This window comes from Apis florea, unplaced genomic scaffold, assembly GCF_048593485.1.
Source record: "Apis florea isolate Af1SG1 unplaced genomic scaffold, ASM4859348v1 contig_3158_pilon, whole genome shotgun sequence".
NCBI classification, from domain to species: domain Eukaryota; kingdom Metazoa; phylum Arthropoda; class Insecta; order Hymenoptera; family Apidae; genus Apis; species Apis florea.
Window position 1 is genome coordinate 3149912 of NW_028256713.1, and position 15795 is coordinate 3165706.

The 15795-nt window shown below is 38.2% G+C and overlaps 1 long non-coding RNA gene across 1 annotated transcript in view; it reads left to right on the forward strand.

Moving 5' to 3' along the window:
- The first annotated feature begins 5297 nt into the window (after positions 1 to 5297).
- The window catches only part of LOC147657438 (uncharacterized), a 64802-nt gene continuing 54304 nt past the window's right edge, over positions 5298 to 15795 (forward strand). The window contains exon 1 of the long non-coding RNA XR_015292370.1: positions 5298 to 5373. This is a non-coding gene — a long non-coding RNA (uncharacterized LOC147657438). The remainder of the gene's footprint in view (positions 5374 to 15795) is intronic.

Here is a 15795-nt window from a genome sequence, read left to right on the forward strand (position 1 = left end):
ATCCGTTTTTCAACTTTTAAAACTTTTCTTTCTTATTCAATCAGAATGGAATATTCAAACGCACGTTTCACTTCATCCTTGACAATTATTAAATTTCTTTATTAAATTTGGAAATCAAAGCGTTTAAATATTCAGACGTCTGGCACTTGTCATTGTGCAAACAAGGTGCAGCAAGATCAAGATAAATATACTTCGACCCTTTCATTGTTTCTCATTGAAGGAAGTGGAAATAAATACTCTTAGGTATATAATCAAAGAAACAAATCTATTCAAATGGTCAGAAGCAATTATCAAAGTTTACGAAATACTCTTCGTTTTTTTTTTTTTTTTTTTTTTTACATCAAAGGAAATTAAAGGCAAACATTGGGAAAACATGGAGTTATAAATATTAATTTTTCATTAAATGGAAGCCCAACGAGAGCCCCTCAACGAAACAATTTCACAGTCAAAAATATTACCTTCCTATCTTTCGTCCATCTCCTGTAACACCAAATAATTAAACAGAATAAAAATAATCTTAAAATTAATTTTTGCTTTATCAAACTTTTTTCCACAAACATCACAACAAACACCACTCTCTATGTCTCCCATCGTTGTCTCAAATAAAATAAAATTAACAAAATAAAAATAACCACCACTTACGATCCCAAACTTCTACTTCAACAAACATCAATATCATCCCCTGAGAACAAATAAAAATAATTTATATAAACGATTATATATCAAATTGAATACACTATCCTCTCTCTTTCTCCACCATTTATAAATTAAATCACAAATTTTAATCTTACTCTATCAAAATCCTTCCAAAACAAACACCAGCCTTTCATCCCATTCAACCGAAAAACTCAATTCCTTTCTCAATTTCTTTCTCCTTTTTGCGAAGAAGCATCGAATTTCGCGATACAAGTTTCTGAAAAGAAGACGCGCAGTGTGCGTGCGTCGGATGATGTGAACGACGAGAGCAACGACGTCCGCGTCACGGTTCGCAGGGGTTGGGAAAAGGGACAAGGATGACCGAGTTCGAGCGGGCAGAAAGGCAAGGGAGATAGTTCGGTGGGGATGCTGGATACTGTTGGAGACCGGAACCGCGGTCATTTTTCACCGCGCGGACGTCCGTTTCCGGTGCACGATCACGGCGAAATACAAACAAAAATGGCGCAGGAAATACGTAGCAGGAGGAGGCCGAGATATCTTGCTCCTTTTTTAAATTTTTTTTCCTTTATTTTCGCCGCGAAAAATGAGATAAATTTTTGCGAATACAAAAATACTATTAATTCCTTGCATTATTTTCGTATTGTATTGTCAGAAAGGGAGGAGAGTACGTAAAATTTGGAAAGAGAAATTTGTAGAAGGCATTCTGTGAATATTTTGATATTTTTGTAAATATATATTCGATCCGTTTGTTTCAACGAGTGGAAATCGAAATTATCTCGAGTATTTCGAAGGGAGTGAGAATGATCGATGGATCATCGGGATTATAATATACTTTCCCTTATTGCGCAGCGCGAAACGCATAGTTGCAAGTTTTTTTAAACGCAATAACAACGACACGGCCTGTCAATAACCGTTCCCCATCCCGGACAATTTCATCGGGAGCGAGTTCTCGTTACGTACTCTACTCGATACTCGAGCGGAGTCCGTGTTTCCTGCTGGCTTTGCAATTTACGTTTCCACGTAGCCGTGAATACAAATTGGTTTGATCGATACACGGATAGCTAGCCGTGTGGTGGATCGAGTTTTTAAGAGCTCGTTGTTTTCTTTTTCTCTTTCTTTCTTACTAAAACTTTCTTATAAAAGAAAATACGATTGAAAAAAGACGATGGGGATGCCACTGTTTCTTTCTATCTTCTATCGATAAAAATTAAACATACGTTAGAACAGAGATTAGAAAGATAACACTAAACGTTCCCCCCATTGTCCAAATAATTATCCAAATTAATTAACCGAAGACTCGATAACGATCCCACGAATCCTCCCATCCCCTCGAATCAAACACATTCCAAACAATTTGTCCCCGCCTCGAATCGCGCCAAGTCCCATCCAACCCACCGATCCCTCCTCCTCCACAAACTCTCCATAACCATTAAACCACGCTCTCCTCCTCGTGGGAACAGAGACGCGTCTCAAAACAAACTTGGAAGAGAGAGAGAGAGAGAGAGAAAGAGAAAAAATTGCACGCGGGGCAGGAAACGAGAGCAGTTAGGAAAACCGACACAGAGAAAGCACGAGAGGAAGATGGACAGGAAAAAAAGGAAAAAAATTATTAAAGGTCCCGATGATGACACCGGTCGTTGTAACCGTGCATCAGGGATCAACCGTTTTCCACATCGCATGAATGCATTATTCGCCTGAAACCCGACCCCCAACCATCGCGGTGAGTAACCATAGACAACGCGTGAACGGATTTGCGTTCGATTTTCATCGCGGGAAAAAAGCTTTTTTTTTCAAAAAAAAAAAAAAAAAAAAAACCTCTCCCACTACGTCTGTCACTTTGCGCCGACGTTTGATGCTTTTTACTCCCCCCGTACACGCTCTTCCTCCTCCTCGTACTACATAGATGCGTGTACATATCTTCTCCTCCACCACCCTCAACGTTTCAAAGCTTTTTGCCCTGCGGTGAAAAGAAAATCGAGGGGAGGGGGAAAGAGGCAACTACTACTACGACGAGGAGGAGGAGGAGAGGAATCGCGTCGTAGTCGTGTTTATGTTGGTCGTTTTTGCAGGGAGAGCGGAGAGGCGCCGCGTAACTCGCCTATATACTCGGGCTGTATACGTTCGTTTACAACGAACGTCGAGTAAGAGCGAAGAGGAAGGGGATATTTTTTTCGTTGATATTCGATTCGAAATGGAAAAGGGAGCCTTTCAGGGGCTGCTTCTTTTCCTTTACTTTTCTCTCTTTCTCTCTTTTTTAAGAGAGAAGTTCGAGTTGAAAGGGATACGTCGAGGGGGAAGTTGTCGTGTTGGACGCGGTCTTTGAAGAAGTTTCTTCTTTCTTCAACGAATTTTTTGACGATCAGGATAATTCGAAGTTTCCTTTTTTTTTTTTTTTTTTCTATTTTGGGAGGAAGATCGGGGAGGAAGGATTCGATCGAGTTTCTCTTACTTTTTTCATTTTTCTTCCGATGATTCGATCTATTCTTACGAAGGGAGAAAGAAGAATTCGATAACCTTAAGCTTTAAGTTTCTTCCTCGATTAAGACTTGGAAGAACCTCGAAATCACTCTCATCGAGGGAGATAGAAAATACGACAGCTTCTTCGACCAGCAATTTTTGTATTCGTTTACACTCGTACGACGACGCTGTACTCAAATTCTTTTCATTTTTTTCAATATCGGTTCCCCCTTCACCCCCATCCGAAAGAATCCATCCCCGAAATTACACGTCTGGACGCGTAAATTTCGCCAGAGGATCCCGCGCTTAAGGGATCCCCTCCTTTCTGATAATGGAAACCATTATTGCGGCGAATATCGAAAGGATTTGCGGGTGAAATCGGGGTCGGGTTTAATCGGTGGAAAATCTAGTTTGGCAGAAAATTACGATATCGAATTGGTTGGCACTTTAACAAGGCTGAAAACGGGGAGGGGAGACCCTCGATCCGAAAAGAGAAGAGAAGAGAAGAGAAGAGAAGAGAAGAGAGAGAGACTCGTTCCTTCCTCGCCCTTTTGTCCGCGAGGACACGAGTTTCTGAATCGGTTATACACCTCGAAACCATCTCCCTGCTCTCCACCTGTTGAGCATTCGCCGAAAGAAAGTTGGCCGCGTCGATAACGGCGAGGAATAAGGAGAAAAGGGGGGGGGGAGGGTCTCGCGGCTGGTTGCGCGCGAATAACGGGTCAGAGCCTCGAAGGCCACGTGCCTTTCTCTTTCCCTTTGTCTCCTCTCTTTCTTTTTTCTCCCAGGGATGCGTTCCTCGATGTTTCGCCCTCCCTTTCGCGCGAGGGATCGTTTCATTCCAAGTTTAAAAGAGGAAAGTTTAACATTAGGGGAAGGAGGGAAGGGGGAGGGTTTGTAATTGCGGTATCGCGATGAATCCGGGGACGAGTTGTTCGCGAGACTTGTTGTCGTTCGAAGAACAGGAAGGGAGAGGAAGAATTTCGAGAGAATGAAATCTGCGGCGTAATAATTTTATCGAATGAAAATACTCGTGTTGAAATACTTGTGTGTTAAGTGGTCATTCAGGCGTCGAGTATAATTTAGTGTCGTTGTAAATAAAATTTTGAGGCGGCGTTGAATTAATCGTTGGAAAACACACAATTTTCATTGTTGAATTAATTGAACGCAAATTTTCACGATACGCAAATAAATAATCCGTATATTTTACACGAGCCAAATTTGAGAATAAACAACATATAAAAAGATTGGAAAAATATTTGTACTATTTTTCCGCGCGGATCGATAACACACGCTCGCAAAAACAAACGAAATAAAATTGTTAATACGACAAATATATATCTTTCACTGAATAATATATTTTTTTATACCTTTCTCGCCGGTATTTCTTTAATCGAGAGAAATTTTTCCGAATATCTAATTATATTATAACGTGAATATATATTACGTATAAAATTTTATCGGCTTTCGAGAAAATCAAGTATAATTCTTAAACGAAATAAAATTAATTCAATCGCTTTTCGCTTATTTTCAACATCGATACGTTCCTATATAAAATCTTACGAACATTTTACAAATTTGATTTTCTCGCCAAACCAAGTTTTGCGCAAAAAAAAAAATTCTATACCTTTTTATCTCGCTTTCTTCACAAAGAGTCACTCCCCAATTTCGATTTTTCTTCGAACCTCCACCTCCATATCCTTAATCGCAAAACTTTACACACTTTTTAACAAAGTAGACACGATCAACGAGTCAAACTTTCTTCCCCATCCACGAAAGATCCACGTCCGAAAATTTCCCCCGTTTAACTGTTAAAAAAAAACACTCGTTCACTCGAAGGGTGTTAATAGAATCGAAAATTTCGCGAAACGATCGACTCGCCACGGTTGAACGCGATCAACTGGGAAAGAAAGTGCGTGGAAGGGCACGGTCGTGGAACGAAACTTGTCTAAATGTAAACACAATAAGCCTTGGGTGGGGGACACGAGTCACGTAACGGCGGCGTAAACAAGCTGTAACGCCGGAGGCGAACCATTATGAAATCCAATAACGCGAGTTAAGACGTAGTTACGCGACGAACAACAAACGAAACGGTCCTCGTGTCGTTTACGTGGATCCGAGTAATCGCGGAGTACGCTCGAAAGTCGATGGTCGAATCGATTTGACATTAACAGGAAGTGAGAGGAGGAGGAGGAGGAGGAGGAGGAGGTTGGAGGAAGCGAAGATTACACGCTTAATCGCGAGGTGAAAGTTCTCGAGGTAGGTTATTCTTAAAGTAATTCCTTTTTGCGAAAATTTGGACGTAGGAATTTTTGTGTTATTGGTTTTTAATTTTGGGGGGAAGAAAGAAGGGATATTCGAGGGATATATACGAAGGTTGAAATTTTATCACGTAACGGGAACTTTTAAAATAGGAATTTTTTGTGAGGTGAGAAATTTTTAGATTTTGGACGTTGGGGTTTTTTTTTTTTAACTGGAGGAAGAAGAGATATTCGATCATGAAGAAGAGATTGAAATTTCGTAATAATGAAAACTTTTAAAAATAGACGGAGAGAAATTTTTGAACATCGTAATTTTTAATTGGGGAAAAAGAGATGTTTAATTGTGGAAATTTTATAATAATTTTTAAGAGAAATTTTGAACTTTTGTAATTAGTTCTTCTCTTGCAGAAGGGATATATAATTGTGCGGAAAGAATGGAAATTTTATAATAATGAATTTTTGATGTTATAATTTTAAATTAATTTTTAAGTTTGTTAAGAACACATACGAAACACTATTTTTTAACAATAGAAATTCTTAAAATACGATATACAATATGTTTTCTGAGATAGAGAAAAATTTTGCCCGACTTTTCTGTAATTAATTCTTCAAAATCTCGTATGTGTTAAAAAAAGTTGACAAAGAATCCTTTCTTTCTTTTCTTTCGAACCAATCCTTTAATCTTCAAATTCCTCGTGCATCCAAGCCAAAAGTTTTCGAAGTTTACAACGCTTTCTCTCCCTTATCTAGGCAAGTAAAAAGCTGGAAAACTCTCAAGACGAGTTCACGATGAGACTGACAACTGTAATCGTTCCCGTTGATAAAGCTGTCGTGCAATTTAGATAAAATTTAACCACCAGTCTATACCTCTTATACGTCTCTTGAACGTAACACAAGTTACGTTCAAGCAGCTTGCACAATTTAATCAATCACAATAAACCCTGAATATTTTCAGATTCAAATTTTTTCCAAAGTATGCGTCTAAATAACAATTTCTTCGTTATAAAAGGCATCTTGAATTTTCCAAATTCCTCTCTTTAATGAGAAAAACCTTCTCGAGATCAAAATTCAAATCATAACATCCTAAAAATATTCCCAACGATACAAAGTATATACAAATTCAGAAATAAAAAAAAGAAATAAAATCCATTATATTTAACACGTTCTCAAACAACGCGGGCTTAACACGAGAATTAAATAACAGCTGAACTCGACGCATTAACCACAGAATCCAATTCGCAATTCGTTGCAATTTCTAATGTTTATGACAGGACAGGGAAACAGGGATCGAGTGAAACAGCTAGTTACAGGTCGTGACAAAGGGGGGAAGGGAAAGAGGAAACTGGAGGAGCTCGTTAAAGTGGTCGTCGAAGCGACACCCCGTTCCGCTCTTGTCGTCCGTCACGATGCACGGAGTCGATGGTCGGTAAATTGGAAAGAGGCGACGACGAAAAAAGAGGAAAAGGAAAAGAGAAGGGAAAAAAGGATCTGGCGCACTCGTGGCATCTGATAAGGCAAGGCTATTCAATTAGTGCCCCGTGAACCCGTGTCGATCGATGAACGCCGTTATAAATACTGTGTAGAAGGATATAAAAGAGAAAGAGGAGGAGGAGGAAATGGAAAATGGTCAGAGATGTGTATCGAAGAGAAGTGAATGGCGAAAGAGAGAGAGAGAGAGATATTTTTGAGGAAACGCGATGATTGAAAAGAGGGATTTTGAAAATGACTTTTCCACGCGCGCGTGGAGCGGATGAGGATCAACGAGGATTTCTCTCGTGAAGGCGGAACAGGATGTTGGCAAGAGATAAAAATATTTGCGTGTTATTCCGTATATATCGTATAGATTCGAAGGAAATTTCACCGGTTAAAAATTTGATCGATTAATTCAATACGATTTTCGAATTATTTTCAAAAATTTGTTCGACGATAATAATTCGAAAAGTATCGATAATTCTGCTCAACTTCAAAAAATGCAACGAACCTTAAAAATAAATATTTCAATGATTAAACAGCAACTAATAATCTCGAATTATATTTATCAAAATATCTGGAACAAATTCTAAATATAAATGTTATCGAGGTTATAAGAAAATGGAATGGAAACATCTCGTAAAAACGCAATGAACGGCGGATATAAGACCGCGAACACCCGGCCAATCTCCGCTTCCTTCTCTCTCCATTTCCACCCTTCTCGCGTAATGAATCCTTCTTCATCCACCCGCATTTTCCGTGCCGCAAAATGCAGAATTTATCTTCTTGGACGGTTCATCTTCGATTCCGTCATAGGATTGGACACTTGGAAGGGACGGAGAGAGCAGCAGAGCTTAATGAGTGGCCCAATCCCAGGGGTTGGTCCCTCCAGAGGTTGGAGGAACTTCCTGACCGCGGAAAAATCGCACCCACCAGAAGGTGCTTGGATCTTTGGAAACGTGGGATCTCTGTTCGAAAGGCCGTGGACCCTCTCTGGTAAAAGGAATTAATTAAAGGTTCGTAATGAAACGTGGCGAGAATGAAGAGGAGATAGGGGTTGGACGGGATTCCGTGAATTTCTGTTTTTAATAGTACTTTTAAATGGCATTTTAAAGGGGCGGTTAAAGAGAGGAATCGATGATTTTTTTTTTTTGTGAATGTCGTTGAAAAAAAATGAACGAACTCTAAATCGAGATCGGAATATTGCGGAATATTTTAGGGATTGGATTCCGTGAAACGTGAATTTGTGTGTTTTTAATAGTACTTTTAAATGACGTTTTAAAGGGGTGGTTAAAGCAGAATTTTTGATGACATTTTTTTTTACGAATATCGTTGGAAAGAAAATGAACGAATTCTAAATCGAGATATCGCAGAATATTTTATTTAAAGAATAATTAATGTATCTGAAATGATTTGATGTTTCGGTTTAAAATTAAAGAGGATCCGTCGTTTTGATATTATTTCGATATTAATCCGGGTTAAGAAAATCGAATCGTTGAAATTGTTGATCCAAGTGTACAAGTGAGAAAGTTGTGTTACAAGTTGATGGAGGAAGGTACTATTACGGAGCGATAATGTAGAACTGAAATGCAAAATCCTTGCTCCCGTTTGTCCTGCCTCGATTTGACTATCCAACTTCAACGAAGTTTGCCTTGTCTGACTTGGCTGACTGGATTATTCCACTGAAAACCGGATTAATTCGTTTTCCTTGTAACCGGCTGTCGCTTCGCGATCACTTTTATCAAAAATCTATTAAACGATTCTCGAGGGAAGGGAACCAAGTTTGAAACGATTCGAAATTTCTCCATCGAACGTGATCGTGGAGAATATCGAGGAATAATTGTAATTTAGAAAAAAGAAGGAGAATTGGCGATTTAAAAAAATTTAACACGGAATAAAAAAAGAAACCAGAAATTAAAAAAGAAAGGAAAGAAAAAGAGAAAATTGTCAACAAAAAATTAGAAAGAAGAACGAAATTCCCGTCGAACAGATTGGAGATCCGATCGGATTTCCGTTTCCTGGAGAAATCTCTAATCTGTAACTAGCTGTCGCCTCGCGATTACTTTTATCAAAAATCTATTAGATTCTCGAGGGAAGGGAACCAAGTTTTAAAACGAGTTTCAAAACTTCTCCATCGAACGTGGAGAATATCGAGGAATAATTACAATTTAGAAAAAAGAAGGAGAATTGGCGATTTAAAAAATTAACACGGAATAAAAGAAGAAAGAATCGCAACGAAATCGAGGAATCCGAAAAAACTGTCAACAAAAAAATTAGAAAAGAAAGAAGGAAATTCGAACACGTTGGACGTCCTCGGATCGATCGATCGGTCGGGTTTCCGTTTCCTGGAGAAATCTCGGCGAGGGTATGGAGGCTAAGTTGGGTGGAAGTTGAACGGCTGAGGGGTAAGACAAGGACGGCCAAGAGTTATGCATTATGATTCGCCGTTCACAGCCCCCCTCCCTTTTCACCCTCCACCGCCAACCTAATAACATCACTTGTTGCACGGGACCCCTCGCCTCCCCTCCAAACCTCGACTCGAGCGCAAAACTATCGCCCAGACCAGAGGAATGGTCCCGTCTGAAGGATGGGGCGGCCGGCCGTCTTATGAATTTCATTTATCTCAGAAGCAGAAGACGAGGACAACGTTTCAATCCGTGATGGCCGACCGATCGTTCGAGGCTTCGTTCGATCGGTATTGCGGTGATTTGTTGGATCGAGGGGGGAGGAGGAAGTAAACAAGACTGTGCAAAGGGATTTTGGCGATGCTTGGCTTGCGATTTAAGATCTTAAGAGGAATTATTTCATTTTTCGTACGTATTTTTTATGTAAGTGGAGTACGGTTGTTGAGGGGATTTAGGTTTATGTTGGATGTGGAGGATGAAAGAGATGATGTTAAGGATGAGATGAGTTTTAAGGATGTATCTTTTTGATAGATTTAATTGGATGGTTAGATTAAAATTTGAGATATATATATATATATAAGTTAGTTATTGAAGCGAGAGGAGATGTTTCGATATTGATTATTTTTAATAGATCTCTTTTGCAAGGTGTTGGAGCAGATTAGAAATACATCAAAATTCGTAATTTTCAAATCAACGATCACTACTCGAAATCGTATATTTTTCATGATGATTTATGAATACGTTTCTGGTAGATTTAACTTCAGATATTAGATTTAAATTCGAGATATATAAGAAATGTTATTTTCGATGCATCTGCCTCGATTTTTAACAAGCATCGATCCCCTTTGTCCAAAAACGATCTACACAAAACGTCGATCCGTAAAATTTGCAATTTTCAAATCAGCAATCACACTACTCGAAATCGTCGATCAATTTGCATCATCCGCCGGATATTAAAAATTCAAAATTCCTCTGTTCTTCCACCACCTCTTCTGCTCTGGAAACGATGGAATCTGCTTTGCGATTCAATATCGCGACGCTTCGGGAAAGGAGGATCGTTAGATTTGTTGTTTTCATCGCGTGACACGATACTTTTGGCGAGAACCCTCCTCGATTTGATTGCGCGCCCCGGCTTCTGCTCGTTGTAAATCTCATAAATCTTTCATCAAAGCGATCGAAACGACGCGTCTGAGAGCGTTCTTCCGTTAACGACCAAGCGTGTCAGCTTGATATTTCGGCGAGCCGGACCCGGCTGGTGATATACGAGGACCATCGTCGCTGAAATTCAGAGGTTGAAATCGTTAACGACGGTTAGAAACGACACCGACGATGAATCAACGTTCGTCCAATCTAGATAGATATGTTTTTCCTCCGACCATTCATCCGTTTATAGTTTCGCCTGGTTGGAAAATAATCCCGGAAAGATGATGAAGATGCTCGCGTGATCTTAGAAATCCTTCTAAGAAAAGAAAATCTGAAAATTGAAATATTCTTTCGCCGTTCTGACGGATTTTTAAAAGCATCTAAGAGATCCGAACGTTTTATTCGAGGAGATACAGGATTTTAGAAATTCTTCTGGATGTTCTTTGAATATTCTATTTGATTGACAGATCCTTACAAGTCTGAGGATCGAATATTTATTCGACTAATTCTACTTAAGTAATTTAGAAATTGCTCGAGAAAGTTTAACAACCTTTTATCGTTTTACTTGAATAATAGATTTTTAAGACTTGAATTTAACGCGAGGATTCGGAAGAATTCATTTAACTCTTCCGAATCTTATGACTCGTTATTGCAAAATTCATTTTCTTGATTTGACGTCTATTGAAAGAATAGACAATTGTTAAAAAATTAGAGGAAGTGAAATGAAACGGTATTGAAATAAATTCGTAAGAAAAGAGAGGATTAATTGAGATTGAGAATAAATAGTGGTACAGGTCAACGAAGGATCTGACACGGTCTTCTGACTTTTGAGAGACCCTCAGAAGTTCCCAAATTGGCCGTGTCATTCGCGACATTATTGCCATTCGATGTGCACACGTGAAAAACTAGAAGAATCGGAGAATTATCGGTTGGTTTGGGATTGATTTTCAACGATCGATCAACTTTGAATGACGTCAAATCTCCTTAACCAAATTTTAAACAATCAAATATAGACAGCGTTTCAATAACAATCCCATAAACGCATTTACAAAAATTATTTCTCCAGATCGACGCGCGATAAAAACTCGTGGAAGTAAAAAAAAAAAAAAAAAAAAAAGGTTGGTCAAACGTTTTCTTTTTCCGCGGTCAATTCGAAATCAATGCAAGCCCGATAAATCGGTGGCCGCGTTAATCGGTGGCTCGACGATTTTTCGCCGGCCGTAAATTGAAAATTCGCCGGCTCTTTAACGAACGAGCGTTGTTCCCGATTACCAGATACCAGGAAACGAATGTCTGACCGAATGGGAATAATCGAGTTCCCCCTCTGTCGCCGCACACGAGCGAACACGCGGCTGGTAATGGCTGCATTGGAACGCAAAATTAAAAGTGCCGGGACAACTGAACTATGCGCTCTCCAACGTTTTCATCCTCGGCGATGTATAAAAAAATTTTTTTCCCTCGCCGCGAAATCACGCGAAACTTGTCTCGCTGAACGAATAATATCGCTCGAACGCACGTTATATTTCTATGAGAAGGCAAGTTATTTCAAGGTACTTCGATAATTATGATGAATTTTATACGAGATAAAGTTTATTCGAAGATGAAATCAATAATTATTTTTTTATTAGAGATAGATCACACTCAAAAATAAATTATAACGTTGGTTGGTTATGCGGTGGTGAACGATAAATAAAAAATATACGGATTTAGCTGAATGGATATATTTTGGTTACACGTGAATACACGTGTCGGGCTACAGAACGACAACTGAAGATCGCGTATCGAAGATAAACAAAAAAAGGATACCAACTATGGAACAGCAACACTGCTAGCAATGTTCAATAATAAAATTATATATAAAATTTCAGTGAACTTTATACTCTATAACATATAATATTCACGTTCCCTTAATTCTTAAGGAAAAAATTTTTATTAATTAATATAGCTTTTCGAAAGCACTGGTATTTTTCACAAAAGGAAAAAAACGCATATTTTATTAAAAGTAAACCCGTCGAGATATACTCCCTTTCTTGATTTATTCCAACCTCCCCTTTTACCAACCCTCCCCATATCAAGTTGACGTACCCCTGTACGTCGCCCCGTATCGATTAGATCGAATCTGTATCGACGAATTCCTGGCTTTTCGTCCCGAGACGAGCTTTGTCAACGATGTAATTCAAATATATAACTTTGCACGTGTATATAAACGAATCGAGACGGTCGCGTCGAACCTCGATGGCACTCGAGTCGGGAGGGGAGGCTTATTTGTCTCGACGCTTTCCACGAGATATATATTCATATCCATCGAATTGAGAAGCGAATCGTATCAAGTATTATATAATTAACATAACGTAAGGAGAAATTTTACGTATGCAAACGAGCTATTGAAACGTAGTTGAGAATCCAAGGATATTTAAATAGCTCCATAGGTAACTCGTGATTGATATAAATTTTGGTATTCTAATAATTTTTATAATAATTCGTATATGCGAATATTAAAAAGAAATTCAACGGAAAATTTTACGTGTGCAAACGAGCCGTTGGAATGTAATCGAGAATCCAAGAATATTTGTCTATTTAAATAGAGAAGCAGCCAACTCGTGATTCGTATAAAATTTTTCTAATAATTTTTCTAATAATTTGTATACGCGAATATTAAAATTTAAAATGGAAAATTCGTGAAGCGACGACGTGATCTTTGTTAAAGATTCGTTGAATAATTTGTTCCCTCGAGCAAATCTACACCGTTCTGTTCTTATCTCCTCCCGAATTTCGTCCAATTGAATAGGAACCGGCAAAATACGATCGGAAGTAGGGTTTAATAGGGTGTGTAGCGAAACGTGGGAAACTTCTTAAAGCTAAATTCCTCGAGTCGTTGAATTATCGCGACGGATTTCCAACTGAGAAATGGCTGGCTTCGTTTCCTTACCGCCACGGTGGCCATTCGTTTTCACGCTGTCACCCTCCCCCCGTTTCACGAATTGCGCTTGCTTTTATTAGAACTCGTCACTTGTCGCGATACATCCATTCACGTTCCACAACGTAATTCCAAAAAAATTGAAAAAATAAAACGCGACAAGTATTTCTCACGTATTTCGGATCGTGTTGTGTTCGAATTCGAAAGTATTTGTTCCACGTTCTTTTTTTTTTTTTTTTCTTTTTCACCTCAATTAAGTATTATCAAAATTATATTTCAAAGGGAGGATCGTTGGAAAAAGGAAAATGATTCACGCGCACGTAAAATCTATACGCTTGATTGTCGCCATTGCATTATATCCGGCTAAAAATATCGAGATATCGCCGATTGAATTTCCGCTTGTAAGAACGTAAAGATTAAATCAAACGTCCTCTGTTATTAAATGATATCAAATTGTTTATTCGAAAGAGGCGAGCTTTGAGCGCGCCGTTTTTCGTATATTATGCGCATTAAATCTAAATATATTGTAATACAATGATAATTCGTATATGCATTCCCTTGTCTCGCTTGATTTATTTGTTGGTACAGTTTGCCGCTTTTTTTAAATCATCGAAAATATGAAAATACTTCATGCGAGAAACACACTTTTCTCTCTCTCTCTTTTTTTTTTTTTTATTATTCCTTTCGTTTCGAAAGCAAGAATTCTCTTTCTCGTCGCGTATTCATTCCTATTTTTTATCATTTCTTTTCTCGATTTGCTCGTCTCTTTTTTCTTACACCTTTTTCTTCTATCCTTTCCAATCTCATCTCCTCGTTTCCTTCGAGATATACACATTATTCGTTAAAGAAGAATTTTTATACTCCTTCGAGTGAAAATTAACATTGAAAAATTTTCATCATTTTTCTATCGTTCAGTGATTTAATATAAAAAAAAAAAAAATTGAAATTTAGAAAATTAACGGTCTGCGAAAGATCTGTGACCGTGTGTAATGAAAAGAAAATAGCCAAGAGATAAAGAGAAGGAGGAAAAGAAATAAGAAGATGGTATAGAACGCGGTGACAGAATTTTGCCTATTTTGCTCAATGCGAAGCGCTTTCGCTTGTTTTCGCAACGCGATATGCATATATGCGGTTCAAAAAATAAAAATAGCTTGTGATACAATTGCTGCAATTCCACATTATCGCTGTTAAAGTATGAAAATAATTAACGTTACTTCTACGTTCATTCAACTCTCCATTTAAAGTTTTAATTTCGAGATTTTCCAAAAATGAGACGAGATACACGAGAAAATCGTCTCCACTGGAAATTATAAAAATTAGAATGCAAAATTATAATATATTAAAAAGAAAACTCGTCTGTTTTGCAGTTTCCGTAAAAAATTTACGCGTTACTTTCTAATTATTATTTCTTTTCTTCTTTTTTTTTTTTTTCACTGGCCAATATTTGCCAATCCATTTCCAATAATATTCTTTCAATCTCCTCGAACGTTTCAACGGAAACATTTTCCATCAACTCCACAATGACTTTTAATCGAAAACCATCTTCGCGCAGTTAAAAATCATCCATCTCCGATCCGAATACCTTTCGACCTTTCACCATTTTTTCCCAATTCTGTATAAAACGAGGCAAGATTGCCGGTATATGAAAAAACATTTATTACAACGCAGCACGACCGGAGGCACGCCGTCGATGGATCAAAGAAATTCTTCAATTCTCTTTGTCCACCGTGTTCCGCTCTTTCTTTTTTTCTTTTTTCTTTTTTTCCTTCCATTTTATTTCGTTATCGATGCAAAAGAAATCGCATAAACAACAGCCTGAGGAGGCTTTTGTATCCTCGAAGTGTTTTTTTTTTTTTTCCTGTGCACGGAAACAGACGCAGACGGATCGTTAATTTTCATTTCTACGGAGGAGTCGTGTTTTTTAAACGCTCGATAACACGTTCACACTGTTTCGTTTGTCGTTTCGTTGTGTATCGTTATGTACACGAGTGAATATAAACGTGTGTGTGTATTGGCGATCGAATCGTTGGAAGCAATTTATATCGAAATGGATTTCATCCCTCCCTCGAATCTCCTTTTGATTCCTATTAAATCTCTTCCAAGTCTCGACGATAATACAATTTCCATGAAACGTGAATCATTCTTTGGCACATTTCTTTTTTTGCACTTGGAAAGGTATAAGCTTGATTTTTCTAAAATGATAACGGATTGAGGAAAGTATGGTGATTCTAAAAAATTCCTATCATACATTTTAACAACTTCTATGAATCTCAATACTTTTAGCTTAGTCTGCATTGCAAAAAGGAAAAGGAAAATCTTGCCGCCGCTTGGAAAAAATTTAAAACGTCATCGAGATACATTTTATATATTCTACAACGTTTTATCTGTAAATCCTAAGCAAGTCCCTTAACAACCCCAAAGCAACATCTAGTACAACGATCCGCAACAATCTACGACCATCCCTCACGAGCTACAAATTTCTAAC